At 44.5% G+C, this 16,599-nt stretch overlaps 1 pseudogene; it reads right to left on the bottom strand.

Annotated features, from left to right (window-relative positions):
- Nucleotides 1-12,659: 12,659 nt before the first annotated feature.
- LOC109941777 (uncharacterized) lies at nt 12,660-15,810 on the bottom strand (annotated as a pseudogene).
- Nucleotides 15,811-16,599: the final 789 nt, after the last annotated feature.

The raw sequence follows: 16,599 nt of genomic DNA, 5'->3' as shown, positions 1-16,599 counted from the left end.
CGACATCCGGGACAATGGCGGCCGGGAAATGGCCCAAGAAATTATTCAAAAGAGTGAAAAAGGCATCCATGATGCTAGAAAAGTAGCAGAGGCTGCTGAGAAAAGCGCAGAGCCCGAAGGGCAAATATGTATTAATTAGTGGTTTTGACTCTTTGTTGTAATTTTTTGATTTCGAACTTGTTCATGGTTTGCAATAGTAATATATCCGTATCTTCTCTTCCCTCAGAACCTGTTGAGCTATCTCCGGGCCCCCACACGAAGGGGGATGATGAAATTAGACAAATGGCTGAAGCCATAATGGATAAAGTTGTTGATCAGCTTCTAAACGAAGCTGCAGAAGTAGTCTTAAGGGAAGATTAAATGCTGCTGTAAAAACATTTAGATTGTAATGCTTGTTGAGAATCATGTGTAATATTGTGTAACTTTGGATGTAATATATTAGCTGTTTATAATTCTATTCTTTACGATGCATGAAACATTAGATACATACCGTTTTTTAGCCTTTGGCGAAAAAACACCTTCTCTTCTTTTCATGCTTCGTAAATAATATCCGTGTTCTTATAAAATTAGTAACCAATCCTCGTAAAATCAATAATCAATAGATCTTTCCATTTTAGAGTTTTGACGAAGATATAACTCTCCAATGGCTATTGTTTGTGCCGTGTCACTATTTCTTCAAAAACGATCTTCGAATAACAATTTTGAGACTCCCCTTCTTGCGTTGTTGATGCACTATGATGTATGATGTTATGCTATGCAAATGATGTAATGATGTGATGTTATGCAAAATGATATTTGCCGAAGGTCGACATCTATTTTTCACTGTAAGCCTCCCTTAGGAGCTTCTTCGCCTTTTACTTCAGTGGAATCAGCGTTTATTTTTCGCTGTAAGCCTCCCTTAGGAGCTTCTTCGCCTTTTACTTTCAGCGGAATCAGCGTTTATTTTTCGCTGTAAGCCTCCCTTAGGAGCTTCTTCGCCTTTTACTTTCAGCGGAATCAGCGTTTATTTTTCGCTGTAAGCTCTACATTCCCTTCGGAACGACTTTTGAGCAGAAAACTTACACTGCGCTCCCTTAGGAACGACTTTTTACTACTTTGAAGAAATTGCACTGCGTTCCTTAGAACAAATTTTTGATAATTCGAAGGTCCTCCATGCCACCATAAATTCTTATGCTTCGGCAACTCAAGCCTATGGAGAAGATATATTTTCATTATGATAAAAAGCGAAACTGTTACAAGAGATTGAAAAACGAAAAAAGACACTTAAACTTCCCATTATTGTTCCTTACTAAAAAGAAAGTAATACTGAATGCGAAAATGCGAAATGCTGCTGTCGAGGTAGGATACTTGTCAGTAAATGTGCTTCGACTCTGGCACAGTGCTATTGACTGTGCGAGCTTCGGACTCCTCTCTGAAGTCCCGCTGAAGGTGAGTGTGCTGACTCCCTTCTGGCTGCTGACCTCGTTGTGTTGGTGGTGGCAGTGGGGGCTGTTGCCAGGATGCTTGGGGTTGGCTTGCCGAAGCAACAGAAGTTGTAGGGTGATTGCCTACATATTCTGGAATGTAAGGCGAATGGTACAAAGCAGTATGCATGACCTGCTTCGGCTGACTCTGTTGTGCTGCAGCTTCTGCTATCTCCTTTTGCTTCTGGATGGTAACATGGCACATCCTGGTGGTATGGCCCTTGTCTTCACCACAGAATAGGCAGTAAATTTTTCTTGGTTGATCCCCAAATCTTCCCCCGAAGCCCCTGGCACCTCTGCCCCTTGGCGCTGGCGGCCGGAAAGAGCTTTGCTGCTGCCCCGAAGCTTGCGAGGAGTATTGTGGCCTTTGCTGTTGACTTCCTCTATCATCAGTTTGAGTAGAATTGTGAATTGACCTAACGTGCCTCGGATGGAATCTTCCTCCGAAGCCCCTGGTCATTTCAGAGAACCTGAATGCTTCCTCCCTTCTTTGGCGAAAGTCATTGTCAGCTCGAATATACTCGTCCATCTTCTGGAGCAGCTTCTCCAAAGTTTGGGGAGGCTTCCTGGCAAAATATTGAGCTGAAGGTCCCGGCTGAAGTCCCTTAATCATGGCCTCAATGACAATTTCATTGGGCACTGTTGGTGCCTGTGCCCTCAGACGCAGGAACCTTCGGACATACGCCTGAAGGTACTCTTCGTGGTCCTAGGTGCACTGGAATAAGGCTTGAGAAGTGACCGGCTTCGTCTGAAACCCTTGGAAGCTGGTTATCAACAAGTTTTTCAGCTTCTGCCATGAAGTGATTGTTCCTGGCCGAAGAGAAGAGTACAGGTTTGTGCAACACTCTTGACGGCCATGACGAAGGACTTTGCCATGACTGCAGTATTGCCACCATACGAAGATATGGTTGCTTCATAGCTCATCAAGAATTGCTTCGGATCTGAATGACCGTCGTACATGGGGAGCTGGGGGGGCTTGTAAGACTGGGGCCATGGTGTAGCCTGCAGTTCTGTTGACAGGGGAGAAGCATCATCAAAAGCAAAATTTCCATGATGGAAATCTTCATACCAGTCGTCCTCGTTGTAGAAGCCCTCCTGAATAAGCTCTCTGCGCGGAGGCCTTCGGTTCTGGTCATCTTGAGCAAGATGACGAACTTCTTCCGAAGCTTCATCTATCTGCCTCTGTAGGTCAGCTAGACGAGCCATCTTTTCCTTCTTTCATTGAACCTATTGGTGGAGCATCTCCATGTTTTGGATTTCTTGATCCAAATCATTCTCCGGAGGCGTCGGACTAGTGGCCTTCCTCTTCTGGCTTCGGGCCTCCCTAAGAGAAAGGACATCCTGATTGGGATCCAGCGGCTGCAGAGTGGCAGCCCCTGTGGTTGAAGCTTTCTTCGGCGGCATGACGAAGGTGATGCTTGCCGAAGGTGTTCAAAGCTCAAGAAATGGACGTGAGTTCACCGGAGGTGGGCGCCAATGTTGGGGACTTGTTCTCAAATGCTAAGAGTTAAGAACAAGGCAACATAAAAAGTGTTAAATGTTAAAGTCCTTCGTCCTTATAAACATTATGTCCCTTCGGATATAATGTATTCTGGACGAAGGTTACGAAGAAAAAGACCTTCGTAAGTTCGATAGATGATGAAGAAGAACACATATATGAAATACAAATAATAATACAGATATTATCATCAACTTATTTTTATTATCAAATTCATAAAAACAAATTATAAATATACCTTCGGATTGATGAAAAGTAAAGGTACAGGCGTGATGCAAAAAGCGAATGCCAAGTCAGCGTGAATAGTACGGGAGTACTGTTCATCTATTTATAGGCGCGGGACGCAACCCGTGTAGAATTACATTAATGCCCTTTACATTTATCAATAACTCTATAATAATTCTTCGAGGTCTAATTTGGCTTTTCATCTTTTAAGTCAGTTCCTCTTTTCTGCCGTCATACCGAAGCTTTTCTACACATAGCTTCGTGATCATCTTATCCTTCGTCATGATCACCTTCCGTCCCGCTCAAGCTTCGTCTTGACCAGACACTTGTATACCCGTAACCTGATTCTGAAGATACATGTTACACATTTCACTTGGAAAACATTGTCAAATCATGTTTTTGAGGACCTTCGGATGCCGAAGGCCCCCAACAATGCAACTAGGGTTTCAATCAACTCCTACACTTAAGTGCACAATACAAGCCTACAATCATTAAGTGCAGTAAAATAGCATAATATAATTGGTTATGCATAAAACCGGGGCTTGCCTTCCAAAGCTGGGGCAGGCAGATCCTCTGGGGCAGGCTCTGGTGCTGGATCCGGGGCTACCTCCTCAGCAGCTCCTTGCTCCGGCACGAGGACGTACTCTCCGTCAGCGAGGTAGCAATCTATCGAATGCAATGAATAAGAATATGTTTGCCATGATTATGCAGGATTTAGTAGACATTATGCTAAGCGAAAAACACTAAGTTAGTTAGTAACTTAGGGTTTCCTGGTTATACGTGGCTCTTTAGTGGTTTATGCTTATCTATTTTAGGTTTGGGTTTTGCCCAAGGATAAGCATAGTGAATTGAACTTGGATTTCCCTTAGATGTTTTAGTAGACAAATGAGGGATTTTGCTGGTTGGGTTAAAATGACATTGCTCTCCATTATTAATTTCCCTTTTTTTCTATATATAAATTCTAGTGTGGGTTTGAACTACAACAGTGATTCAACTTTCTCCAAAAATTCTGCAAAAGTTACAGTGGGTTACTAGTTGTCACTGTAATCTGTCCTACAAATTTGAGGTGGATACTGATTCAGATACTACTTGTGCAAAATTAACAAGGATAAGTTTTAAAAGGGCACTCTACACTATAGCTGTGATTTACTTGAGGTTTATGTACCAATATGTGTTTTTGTCCAGAAAAAGGCCTACTGGATATTTAGTTGTGGATTTTTAAAGTTTTATGTCAAAAAGGCACTTACTACTACCTTGTTATTTGAAAAATGTCAAATAACAGAATTCATATTTTTCCTATGTTCTTAATAACAAAACATTAGTCATCCCAAGGTTTGGGGTGTTTTCTCCTTGGGGTTATTTTTCTGGGGTTTTTTCTAAGTTTTCCTTGTTTTCCTAAAATAAAAGGTATCCCATTTATTTTGTACTGAACAAGGGTATAATAAATTTTTCTAGTGAACTATACTGAATAAGTAAACTAACAAAAATGTGGGTGCTCCCTGGTTCTTTATTTAAACCTCCATTAATATTTTCTCTAACTTTAGGCTAAAAAGGATTTAAATGGGAAACTCTACCTTAACTGGGTGTACAGAGGGGTTTATTATTTTTAAATAGGTTAAGAAGTGATTAGGTACTTCTCCAAATTTTATTAACCTCAGTCTAATAGTGTAACTATTTTTCCTTCTATTATTTAGCTTTTAGCCAAATCAATATTTAAATTCAAACCTTAAATTCTTTTGCAATACTAAGGAGGTTTTGTATTTTTCCTAAGCAGTTCACATTATTTAGAATCAGGCAAAATTTGTTTGACCAAATTTGGTTGAATAAAACTGAAGTTATGAATTTTACAAGCTCTGTTTGCATTTAAATTAGAATTATTAAAAGGTTTCCTGGAAAACCAGTTTACACCGAGGACCCTCGGTTCATTCCAAATCAACCCACTCATTTCTACCCCTGCGCCACTATTCCCCTGAGTCACTGACAGTTCAAAACCCCCCCGACCTTTCCTTCTTCTTCCCCAAGGTCCTTCCCCTAATGCAAACAGTACCTGCGGGAAAGAAAAGGGCGGCGCGGCTTACCGGCGGTGAGAGAGGGCCGGCGAGGGGCGGGGTTGGCTTCTGGAGGTCCTGGCGGTCACAGCGGTGTACGGCTCGACGACGGTGGTGGCCAGAATCGGCCGGTCCACGTGCGCAGGCGGGTGATCTCGTCGGCGGCGGGTGTTCCGGCTGAACCACGGCGATCTAGTTCAATCAAATGGCACGATGAGCTCCACGGGGTGACGTAGAGGCGATGTGCACAAGGAATTGAAGAATGGTGCAGAGATTTACCCGGTCTACGTTCACTGGCGATCGGGTGAAGTCCGGCGACCGTGGACTGGCTTCTCCGGCGAAGCAAAGTCCGATTCCTTGCTCGGGGAGCTTCACCGAGGCATGCACGGTCTCTTCCGAGGGTCGGGCGTGGCTGGGAAGGGCTCTGTTGGCCGGTCTCTGTTGGCAGGGGCTCGGGTGGCCGCGGGCACGCCGTGCGCGGGGCAAACGCCGGTGGTTTCGGGCTCCGGTGAGGTCGAGCGTGCGCGGGGAGTACGTTCGACGCCTGAGGGGGCTTTATAGGCGCGGGCGCGAGCAGGGGACACGGGCGCGGCTCAGCGCGGCGCGGGGCGTGCAGGGTCGGGCGCGGGCGTGCTCTGGCACGCTCAGAGCGCGTCGAACACGTGGAAGTTTTCTTTTGCCCGTGTTCAACAGCTCGCCGAGATCGCTAGCGTGCGAATCTTGGCAAAATCCGGCGCAGGCCTCTTGCTGGCACCTAGGGCTACCTCTTATGTGTGAGTCCCCATGGCAGATATGCCCTAGGTAGGGAGATATGCGGACGCCAAATCTGGCTTGTTCCTCTGCCCACCTCGCGACAAAAGCCATGCCAAATCATGTCAAACGTCTAGGGCTCGGTTTCAACTTTTTCTAGGGGGTGCCTTAGGTGGTATGCCACATTTTTGGTATACAACTTAGGTGGTTTTGGTGCCATCTACTAAGTGAACACGGTGGATCTTTAGATTAGGGGTAGAATTTGATTTAGAGAGAATTAGAGAGCTCTAGCTCTCTCTCCACTTAAGGAATGGATTTGGGGTTCTTTAAGGTATCTTTTTGCTATGTTTCCTCTCTGTATTTTGTAGATTAATATGTTACTTAACTTTGGCCAAAGGTTAAATCATGATTTGCACATTTGTTTAACCAATCCCCCTTCAACCAAGGTTTTAGGAGTTAGGGGCTCAAGAGGAGTCTAGGGTTTAATCCTCTTTTGCCCAAGGTGATAATTGTACAAAGGCTTGGGTAATGCTTTTGGTCATTCACATTCTTGGTTAATACATGGTCTCCAAGGTTTTTATGCTCTTCTTCTCAAGTTTCTTCCACATGTGATCACAGTCATTAGTGCATAGATGTGCCATGGCCATAGTAACACCTGGGGTGTTACACAACAATTCCCTGACCGCAGACAGCGCCCCAGGCGCAGCCCTAGACGTTCTAGACGTCTACGCAGGAGTATGCTGCCGTGCAGAGTGCACAGCAACAGCACCAGGCGCGGGGAGATTGGTGGCCCGCGGTGTGGAAGACGCAGCCGCTTCTTCCACCATGAAGTCCTCGGGCATGAAATCATGGTGTTCCACGATGTGGACCATGGTGTCGAGCAGAAAAAATAAGCAAAAACCTAAAGCCTAAGCCCCTACCTGGCGCGACAAATGTCGGAGAGGAAATTCTCCGGCCGGGTGGCGGAATGCACCCGCCCTAAATCCTAAGATGAGGAGGGGCCTAAGCGTTTTGCCTACTAGATGGAATCGGGAAGAACACAAGAACACACAAGGGTTTAGAGTGGTTCGGGCCGCTGGAGCGTAATACCCTACTCCACTGTGTGCTGTATTGAGCTTGAGAGCTTGTATGAACTTGTGAGTTTGAGTGAGTGTGTGAGCCTAAGTTGGGTCTGAGTGAGCTTGCCTTGTAACGTTGTGTGCCCTCCCTTTTATAGCTCAAGGGGGCACGTACAAGGATACTGAGCCCCGACATGTGGGCCCAGAGACAAATGGAAGGAAGCAACTAATGCCTGTAACGCCAGGGTGAACTCCGAGCGCCATAATGTCCGTAGCGCATACATTGTTGATATGCCGTCGTAGCTTCCTTGGTACGTGCGCGCGTCATGATGAGTGCAGCGCATGCGGCAGCATGGGCGTATTGCCTGCCAACGGAATGGACAGGCACGCCGCCTATAAGATGGCCTGGTCGCCGTCCGTCACCGGAGTGGACAGGGCACATTTAATGCTGAGGCGGCACATCGCCTGCCAGTGGAGTGATAGGGCTCATTAAATGCTAGGGCGGCACATCACCTACCAGTTTGACAGGCAGCGTGCCTTATCCGCAATAAATGGAGAGGATGTGCGGCCCAGAGGCCTTATGTCAGGCTCCGCCCGCTGGCTTACGTCACGGGCAGTGGGCCACGTGGTAGCACTGGGTCTCCGCTTGAGCAGGGAGCAGAAGCGTACGTGGTATGGCCCGGACACGTGTCAGCTCCGAACCCCTGCCTGGTCTTGATTAAGGTCTGGGTACTCTTTGTCCCAGAATCCCGGGACCCTGTTGTGAGTGGCCTGGACCCCACACAGAGGGGTCCGGGACTCATCCTAGGGGTCCAGTTTGTGCCCGTGGAGGACCTAGACCTTACCTAGAGGTTCGGTCCGTATATACAGGGGTCCGACACTTTCCCATGGGGGTCCAGACCCACTGATGATGCCTTGGAGCATATCGTCTTCTCTGGCCACGTGGCGGCCCCGGAGCCGTCCGCGTGGTGGGGTTGGGTGTTGTTTGCCACGCGACAAGAAATAGTCGCGTGGACATCGTGCCTTCATACTGTAGTAAGGGGTACCCCTGTTTCAGGGTACCGACACATATTTAGAACTTTTAAAAATGGTTTTAAGTATCTCAAATAAATATATTATGAATTTAGAAAAATAGAAAAATATTTAGAAAAATACGAAAATTTACGGGCGACTTCTACAAGATATATTTACATGATTCAAACACTTCTTGCACTTGAAAACACTATGTAGCAACATGAATACAACAATCATGACACTTCTAGAGCTCCCGCTACTATAGAACCAAAATAACTCTATACTGTTTTGGTAAATGGAAAAGAAAAGTGAATAAAGGAAAGGGTAACACATGAATTTTGAGTACAGAGCAAAGAAATGTTTTATACCCCGAAATTCAGGGTGTTACAGACCTATCCCCTTAAAAGAATCTCAACCCCGAGATTCAAGGCTAGCTAGCAAAGAGTTCAGGATACGTGGCTTTTAGATCATCTTCTCGTCACAGGTTGCTTCTTCTTCAGAGTGGTGACCCCATTTGACTTTGCACATTCTGATGGTATTCCTCCGAGTGATTCCGTCTGCTGTTTCCAGAATCTGCGTTGGTTTCTCCTCATATGTCAGGTCTTCCTGGACTTCAAGTCCCCTCACTGGCAAGTGCTCTTCTGGTACTCATAAGCACTTCTTCAACTAAGACACATGGAACACATCAGAACTGACCTTGCAATCTTTCAGTATAAGAAAAGCATACATATATCTTCACAATACTGAATGAACAATCATATTCACTGATTCTCAACACAGCCAAACATAGCTCTCAGATAAAGAGGAAAGTGGAAGTAAAAGATTGCCCAACTACATAACAGACTTTATTAATACTATAATTAAACCAAGCTATAGGGAACACCTACATTTTGGTTACAGTCATTACAAAGATCCAACTCCATCACATTTTCACCATAACATAGCATAAAACACAGGATAAGCGAACTATCCTGACTAACTAAGACTACCTAGGACTAAGGCGCTTGACTTAAGACTTATTACAAACTCCGACGCTAGATGTCTACTGATCCAAATCTAGCTTGGTTCTATGGTCAGGCGTGCCATAAGCATGGTACCCTCATGGCAGTGAGCGGTACGGGTGCTGAGTCCTAGTGGGGGTAGGAGAACCATACTCCTGATGACGGCGCTCCACACGCTCCACTCGCAACTCTGCGATCTCAGCACGAGCCCTACTTAGCTCGTCAAGAGAGTGGTCCAGCTTCGTGTTGAGCAAAACGACTAGGTTGACTGCGCTGTTCAACCTAGGATTGCCTTCACCTACCGGTGAGATAATCACACTTCCAGTACTACCAGTCGAGCGGTGGGGGTAATACTTTAGGTTAAGACCGTCAGCCACCCCGCTGAACAACGAGCAATACTGCGAAAGTGCACGTCGTGCAGCATCCTGTATGGCTGCCTCGACAGTGTCCCTCTCAGAGATAGAATAATGCTCTGAGAAGACCTCTGCACCTTGGAGGTCGTCCTCTGGCCGACGCACCAAGCAGGTAGCCTCCCATCGGTCCGGGTATAATCTGTGACTATGTTGATAGACTACACAGCGATACTCGTTTGACCAAGTGTGTCGGTCCATAGCCCGACGCAACAAGGTTTCAACTGCATCGTGAAAGTGGCATCCGCGAGCGGCAACACGAGTGATGGGCTGAGCGATCCATCCCTCTGGCTCTTGCTCCTCCGAAAGCGCGGTGATGTGGCTCAAACTGCCACCGTCGTCGTCATCGCCGTCAGGATCTCCTCCATCAGCTCCTCCTGCAGCCGGGACGCCATCGGGTGGTGCAGGGTCGCCTCCAGTGGGGGTACAGGGGAGAGACGCCTTGTAGAATCCACCTCCTGCTGTGGTGGGGACGAAGAATCTTGCTGCTCCATCTTTTGTCACTGACGCTCCTGCTCCTCTAGCAAGCGGTGGTGCAGCCTCTCCAAGTGGCTGGACTGACCGGTCACTATGCGGTGAAGCAGACGCTCCATGAGACGAGAGGGCAGAAAAGGAATCACTGATTTGCGTGCTCTGTGTCTAAGGCGAGCCATCTACAAAAGACAGTGCATGCACAAGGATGAGATTAGAGTTAATAGGACCAGCAAGTAAACCCACATATTAGGAAACAAAATAAAACAAAGTTTTATCAAGGTATAGTATCTACAAAGTGAAGCATAGGGTTGGTCAAGACGACCGACTTTTGAAGTGACAACAAAGATCAAGGTGAGAATAAGGGTCCATAAATCTTAGAGCAGCCATTCTAATCTAGGTTAGTGGTCCTATAGTTAGCAAGGCTTTGATACCACTTATGCCACACCCAATTTTAGAAGGTAAACCGAATGCGAACCATATACGTGTCAGGAATAGAAATTCACGTACACAGTGATTACATAATTGGACATCATCACACAATATTCAAATAATAGCATAACTAAGTATAACTTTATTACATCATGATGCCCAAGACATCCATATAGTCATTAACTTAAACATAAATCAAAGTGCTTAATGAAACGCAGTAAGAAAAGGCCTTCACAGGCAGCCGACTGGGGGTTCGCTGCTAGTCTAGATTAGAACTCCTCAAAGTCCTGATTCCACATTTCCTTCATCTTCTCCTAAGCAATGATTGCAATAGAGACAACATGGTGTTTGGTGTTTAAGCAAGGGTGAGTACACATCAACATACTCAGCAAATGTCCCATTTGGCTGAAGTGGACTAGTTGTATGTGGGGTTAAGTTCAAAGCAGTTGCTTTTAGTTGGTGAGATATTTATCATTAATAGAAGCCAGGTGTTATCATAAAACCCAAGTTGATATTCCCAAAAGAGAGCACTTCCTCCAAGAGGAAAGTACCAAATAAGATAATCATAACTGTCATCATTAAAACATCAACATAAATGAATCCAAAGTATCTCTAATCAAAGGGGATACCAAGGTTGCTCTTAACCGTGAGCACGACTGATATACCAGTTTTTGACACTCTGCAGAGATTGCACACTTTACCCACGAGCCGTGATTCCCTCTCTACCTAAGGAGAGCTACTCCCCATTAAACACTACCTAGGTGGCCTAGCAGGGTATCACTACGTAGCCTTTACAAAGATTCCCCTGGTGTATAGTTGCTCGTTAGGTTTTGCCAGTCGTACAAACACATTACTCCTCCCTAAGGTGGGTGAATAACAAAATCAAATCGAATGAGCCCCGATACTCACCCTTAGTAGAGCAATCACTATGCCACGACCCCCATTGACGGCACAACGACAAAGCCAACTATACCCCCAAGTTCATCCAATTAATCAGCTAAGGGCGTCTCATTCCACCCTCATGATTGTACTATTATCCCGGGTGGTCTCTCAACGAACAGGTCCTTACGGAGAGGCACTCGGGAAGCCACCGAGCTCCCTAAAATGCCACAACATCATAATCATAATCAATAATAGTTCAATTATGGTTAACTACGCTGATGTTGATTTATAAATGTGCAATTCGAAATTATAAATTAGATTTAAAATAAAGCGTCGTTCTATTTACCTCCGGTCAAACAAACGTTTAAATAAATTAGATAAAATATGCAACAAAAGAGAACTTTACTTCTAACATGTAGACAATTTTAATACGAATATAACGCAACTTGAACGGAGCGAATCAGATTTAAACGCAAAAGTTATCACAATTTTAATTTGAACTAAATTCCTGTGTACGGATTAAAATAAAACAGGGGCTAAATTACAAAACTACCATCTTGTTCCTCCTCCTCCTCCTTCCACTCAACCATGGAAGGGGGGAGGGGAAGAGGAGGGGTTGCATAGAGGGCCAAGCCGACCGGCCTAGGCGCCGGCAGCTGCCGGGGGGGGGAGGGGAGCCGCGCCGGGCAGGAAACAGGAGAGGGAGGGGCGTCACCGCCGGGGGAGGGAAGGGGAGGGAGAGGGAGGCCATGCACGGACGGGAAACAAAGAAAACTAAGAAACACTAGGTACAACAATGGTGGAGGTTCACCCGAGAAGACGACCCTCGCCGGAGCCGAGCACAAAATCGTCGATTGGGGATGAACCGTCGGTCGGATCGACAAATCGAAGGCACCGGGACGAAGCTCTCGACGAGATGAACGCAGCGATACCCTCGGATTCCACCATCAACGCATAGATCGAAAGTACTTGCTCGCCGGAGTTGTCACCGGAGTTGGAACCACCTCTGAACTTCGACGAGCGATTCCGGGAGTTTCGGATAAAATGTGAGGGTGGGGTTTCGAATTTTGAAAAGGGCTCTATGAGAGGATTCCAGCCATATATATTTCTAGGGTTTGAAGATATTTATGTTTCGTAATTATCCTATTTTTAAAATTAAAATTCATTTTTAGAAGAGGCTGAAATTGTTTTTAATATCCGAAAAATATCTCGAAGGCTCCAAAAATTCTAGGAAAATTTCTAGACATGATTTGGCTCCCAATAAACTCAAAAAACATATTTAAAACTTTTGAAAATGTTTTTAAGTATCTCAAATAAATGGATTTTGAATTTCGAAAAATAGAAAAATATTCAAAAAAATACGAACATTTACGGGCGACTTATATAAGATATATTTACATGATTCAATCACTTCTTGAACTTGGAAACACTATGAAGCAGCATGAATACGACAATCATGACACTTCTAGAGCTCCCGCTACTATAGAACCAAAATAACTCTCTACTGTTTTGATAAAGGGAAAAGAAAAGTGAATAAAGGAAAGGGTAACACCTAAATTTTGAGTATAGAATAAAGAAATTTTTTATACCCCAAAATTCAGGGTGTTACACACATACATGGTTCACATTCAGTTTGCCTTGTAAAACCGGGTGTGACATAGGTAGGTCCTTGGCTTGCAGAGTTTGCAACATGTAGGCATTACCTGCTATCAACTGTGTGATTCTGTAAGGGCCTTCCCAGCTTGGTGACCATTTGCCAAACTTCCGGTCTCTGCTTTTTAGTGGCAAGACGGTCTTCCATACCAGGTCTCCAACTTGAAATGACTTAGCCTTGACCTTCTTGTTGTAATCTTTGTCAACCATGATCTTGTCTTTCTTGATCTCTCCTAGAGCTACCAATCTTTTGTTGGTTACTTCATCAATATTGTCCATCATCAAATTATAATAGTCCCCGACGGTTAGATCGTTCTGCCTAGCAAACCTGGTAGAATTTAGGCTTATCTCTACAGGCAAGATAACCTCCTATCCATAAACAAGCTCAAAAAGAGAGACTTTAGTAGCATGGTGTTTAGATATTCCATGAGCCCACAAAGCCTCAGACAAAACCTTATGCCAATGCTTAGGATAATCAAATATCTTCTTCTTTGTAAGGCTAATCAATATCCTGTTACTAGACTTTGTCTGTCCATTGGCCTGAGCATAATACATAGAAGAACTGAGCATTTTGATCTTATATAATTCAATAAACTCACGCACCTCCTTTGACATAAAAGAAGTCCCCTGATCTTTAGTCAAAGTTTGGGGAATGGCAAATCTATGAATGATATGCTTAGTTATAAACTCAATTACCTCCTTATGTGTCATGTTCTTCAGAGCAACAATTTCAGTCCATTTGGTGAAGTAGTCTGTGGTCACCAACACAAACAGATACCCCTTTGATGATGAAGGATGAATTTCGCCTACAAAGTCCAAACCCCACCCTCTAAAGGGCCAAGGTTTGATAATATGATGTAGTTCAACTATGGGGACTAACTGCAGATCCCTGAACTTCTGACATACTTGACATCCTTTGTAGTATTTAAAGCAATCGGCTATCATGTCGGGCCAATAGAAGCCAGATCTTCTCAATAGTCACTTCATCTTTGGAGCCGATTGATGAGTACCACAAATCCCTTTATGCACTTCGGCCATAGCTAATATAGCATCATCAGGGCCCAAGCATTTAAGCAGGACATCACCAGTCATTTGGTGGTAAAGTTCATTATCAATTAGGGTATACTTAAGGCTGTATGTCGAACATTCCTATCTGCCCTACCACTAGGATTACATAGGTAATTAATTATAGGTGTACTTCAATCAATTGCATCGGCTACATTGTTAGCCGAATAATCAAGGAGACATTGTCTGACGGTCTGGACTCCATGCCCGGACAGTCCGAGCCCACCGTGGGATATGTAGCCCGGACGGTCCGTGACTTGGGAACTTGGAGCAACATCGATTATCGCACTTTCAGGGTTCTGGAATCTCCCTCATTTTATTCGATAAGCTGATGCATCTTGTTCCAAGTCATTAGCTCTGCAATTCTCAGCTCTGGATATATGCCGAATATCAAATTCGTCGAAAGAGCGGATTATGTCTCAACATTTTTCAAGATAATTATTCAAAGTACCATCTAAACACCGATATTCCTCTAAAATCTGTTGGACAACTAGCTGAGAATCACCAAATACTTTCACATGCTTCACTCCCATATAATCTATAAGTTCTAAACCGAATAAGGGAGCTTTGTATTCGACTTGATTGTTAGTGCAATAAGTTTTGAATCGGCTAGAGAAGTCAAAAGAGGCATCATTTGGTGAAATAAGCATGATGCCAATATCTTGCCCTTTATTACAAACTGATCCATCAAAATATGAAGTCCAGGGAGTAATAGTGAGGTATGGCATTCCTAGTTCATGAGTGCCATTAATCCAATGTTCTACGATAAAATCAGCTACGACCTGGCCATTCGTGGATTTCAGTGATTCATAAGCCAAGTCATATTCTACAAGTGCAAAAGCCCATTTACCAATCCTACCACTCATGATTGGGTTTTGCAACATGTATCTAATCAAATCGGTTTGACAAGAAATAGTGCAAGCACTAGATAATAGATAACATCTAAGCTTGGTGCATGCATAAAACAAGCATAAGCATAATTTTTCAGCAATGGTGTGCCTTGTTTCAGCGTCCACCATTCTCCGGCTTAAGTAGGTTACCACATATTCCTTTCCTTCGGTCTCTTGAGTTAGAACAGCTCCAATAACTTTATCTTCGGTTGCAATGTATAACCTGAATGGTATTCCAATTTATGGTGCTCTCAATACTGAAGCCGAAGACAAATAGTTTTCAATAAGAACAAAAGCTTCTTGGTGTTCTACTCCCAATTAAAATTGGCATGATTTTTAAGCTGAAGAATAGGAGTGAAAGCATCAACCTTTCCGGCTAGGTTGGAAATGAACCTCCGTAAATAATTTATCTTACCGAGAAACTTCTGTATTTCAAACTTATTGCACTAACAATCAAGCTGAATACAAAGCTCTCTTATTTGGTTTAGAACTTATAAATTATATGGGAGTGAAGCATGTGAAAGTATTCGGTGATTCTCAGCTAGTTGTCCAATAAATTTTAACAAAGTCCAACAGATTTTAACATAATTGGCTGAAAATGTAATTACATTAACATCCATACATGTGTGCTCGAGCGAGGCTCCGTAGTCGACTAGATCTTCTCCCAGTAGGTCATCCTCCTCGATGCTATCCTCGTCCATTAATGCTGGCGCGTTGTCGGAGGTTTCCTGGTGAGGCATAGACGGTGCGAACTTAGCGGTTGGATAGTCTACGCTGGGTTCAGACCGTCCGACTACTAGAACCGGACGGTCCGTCGTACCTGCAGAGAGCTGTACCTTGTGATTCCTGTTCACCTTAAAGTTGGCCAAGAATTTTGCACGTGTGTCCTTGATCAGCTGCTCCTTGTGTTCCTCCAATTCCTGCTTATCTTCAGTCGACAAAGTCTCCATAGTCAGCTGGGAGAGACGTCGAAATTATCCTTTGAACCGGCCATTGGAGGACGGTCTGATAGATCTTCACGCGATGTCCCCACCGGAGTCGCCAAAAAGTGTGTTGGCACCGATCTGGGCGTCAATCACTACGAGGTGTACCGGCAGCGGTGCTATCTGCGGAGGCGCGGACGGTCTGCGACCTAGGGCTAGATTTTAGGGTTTGTCTTGTGATCGACAGACCACCTAAGACGTCTACAAACGATGTAGAGTCGACGAGAGAAGGATTAAGGTGAAGAAGGCTACGATATTGTCTACTGCTAGAGCAAAAAGTAAAGGAACAGAAGTTATATAGATTTGATTTGATTGTTGATGTTTTAATCGATCGTACCCCTTCAAATATATAAAAGGGAGGTCTGGACCCGTTTCTAGGCGTTCTCCATCAACTCCCACAAGTTTAAAGGCATAAACATGCGTGGAGATAGGAGTTAATCTACCTGATCTGATCTAAATGCAGGTTGTCCGCGTTTAAGAACGGACGGTCCGCAGGCCGGACCGTCCGGCTTTGCCTAGTGCCACAAACGGTGCTCAATACCGATAGTAAGGGGGTATTTGGTTTCTTTCTATGGACTAATTTTTAGTTACTCTATTTTATTTTATTTTAGTCGCCAAATTATCAAATACGGGTCATAGGCCGGATCGTCCGGGCTTCAGGACCAGACCGTCCGACCATGATGCTCAACACCGACAGTAAGGGGTGTTTGGTTTCTAGAGACTAATTTTTAGTTTCTCTATTTTATTTTATTTTAG

The sequence above is a fragment of the Zea mays genome, chromosome 8 (genome assembly GCF_902167145.1).
Source record: "Zea mays cultivar B73 chromosome 8, Zm-B73-REFERENCE-NAM-5.0, whole genome shotgun sequence".
In the NCBI taxonomy this organism is placed as follows: domain Eukaryota; kingdom Viridiplantae; phylum Streptophyta; class Magnoliopsida; order Poales; family Poaceae; genus Zea; species Zea mays.
Note: the sequence above shows the minus strand (reverse complement) of the source record. Positions and strands in the feature narration are given on the sequence as shown.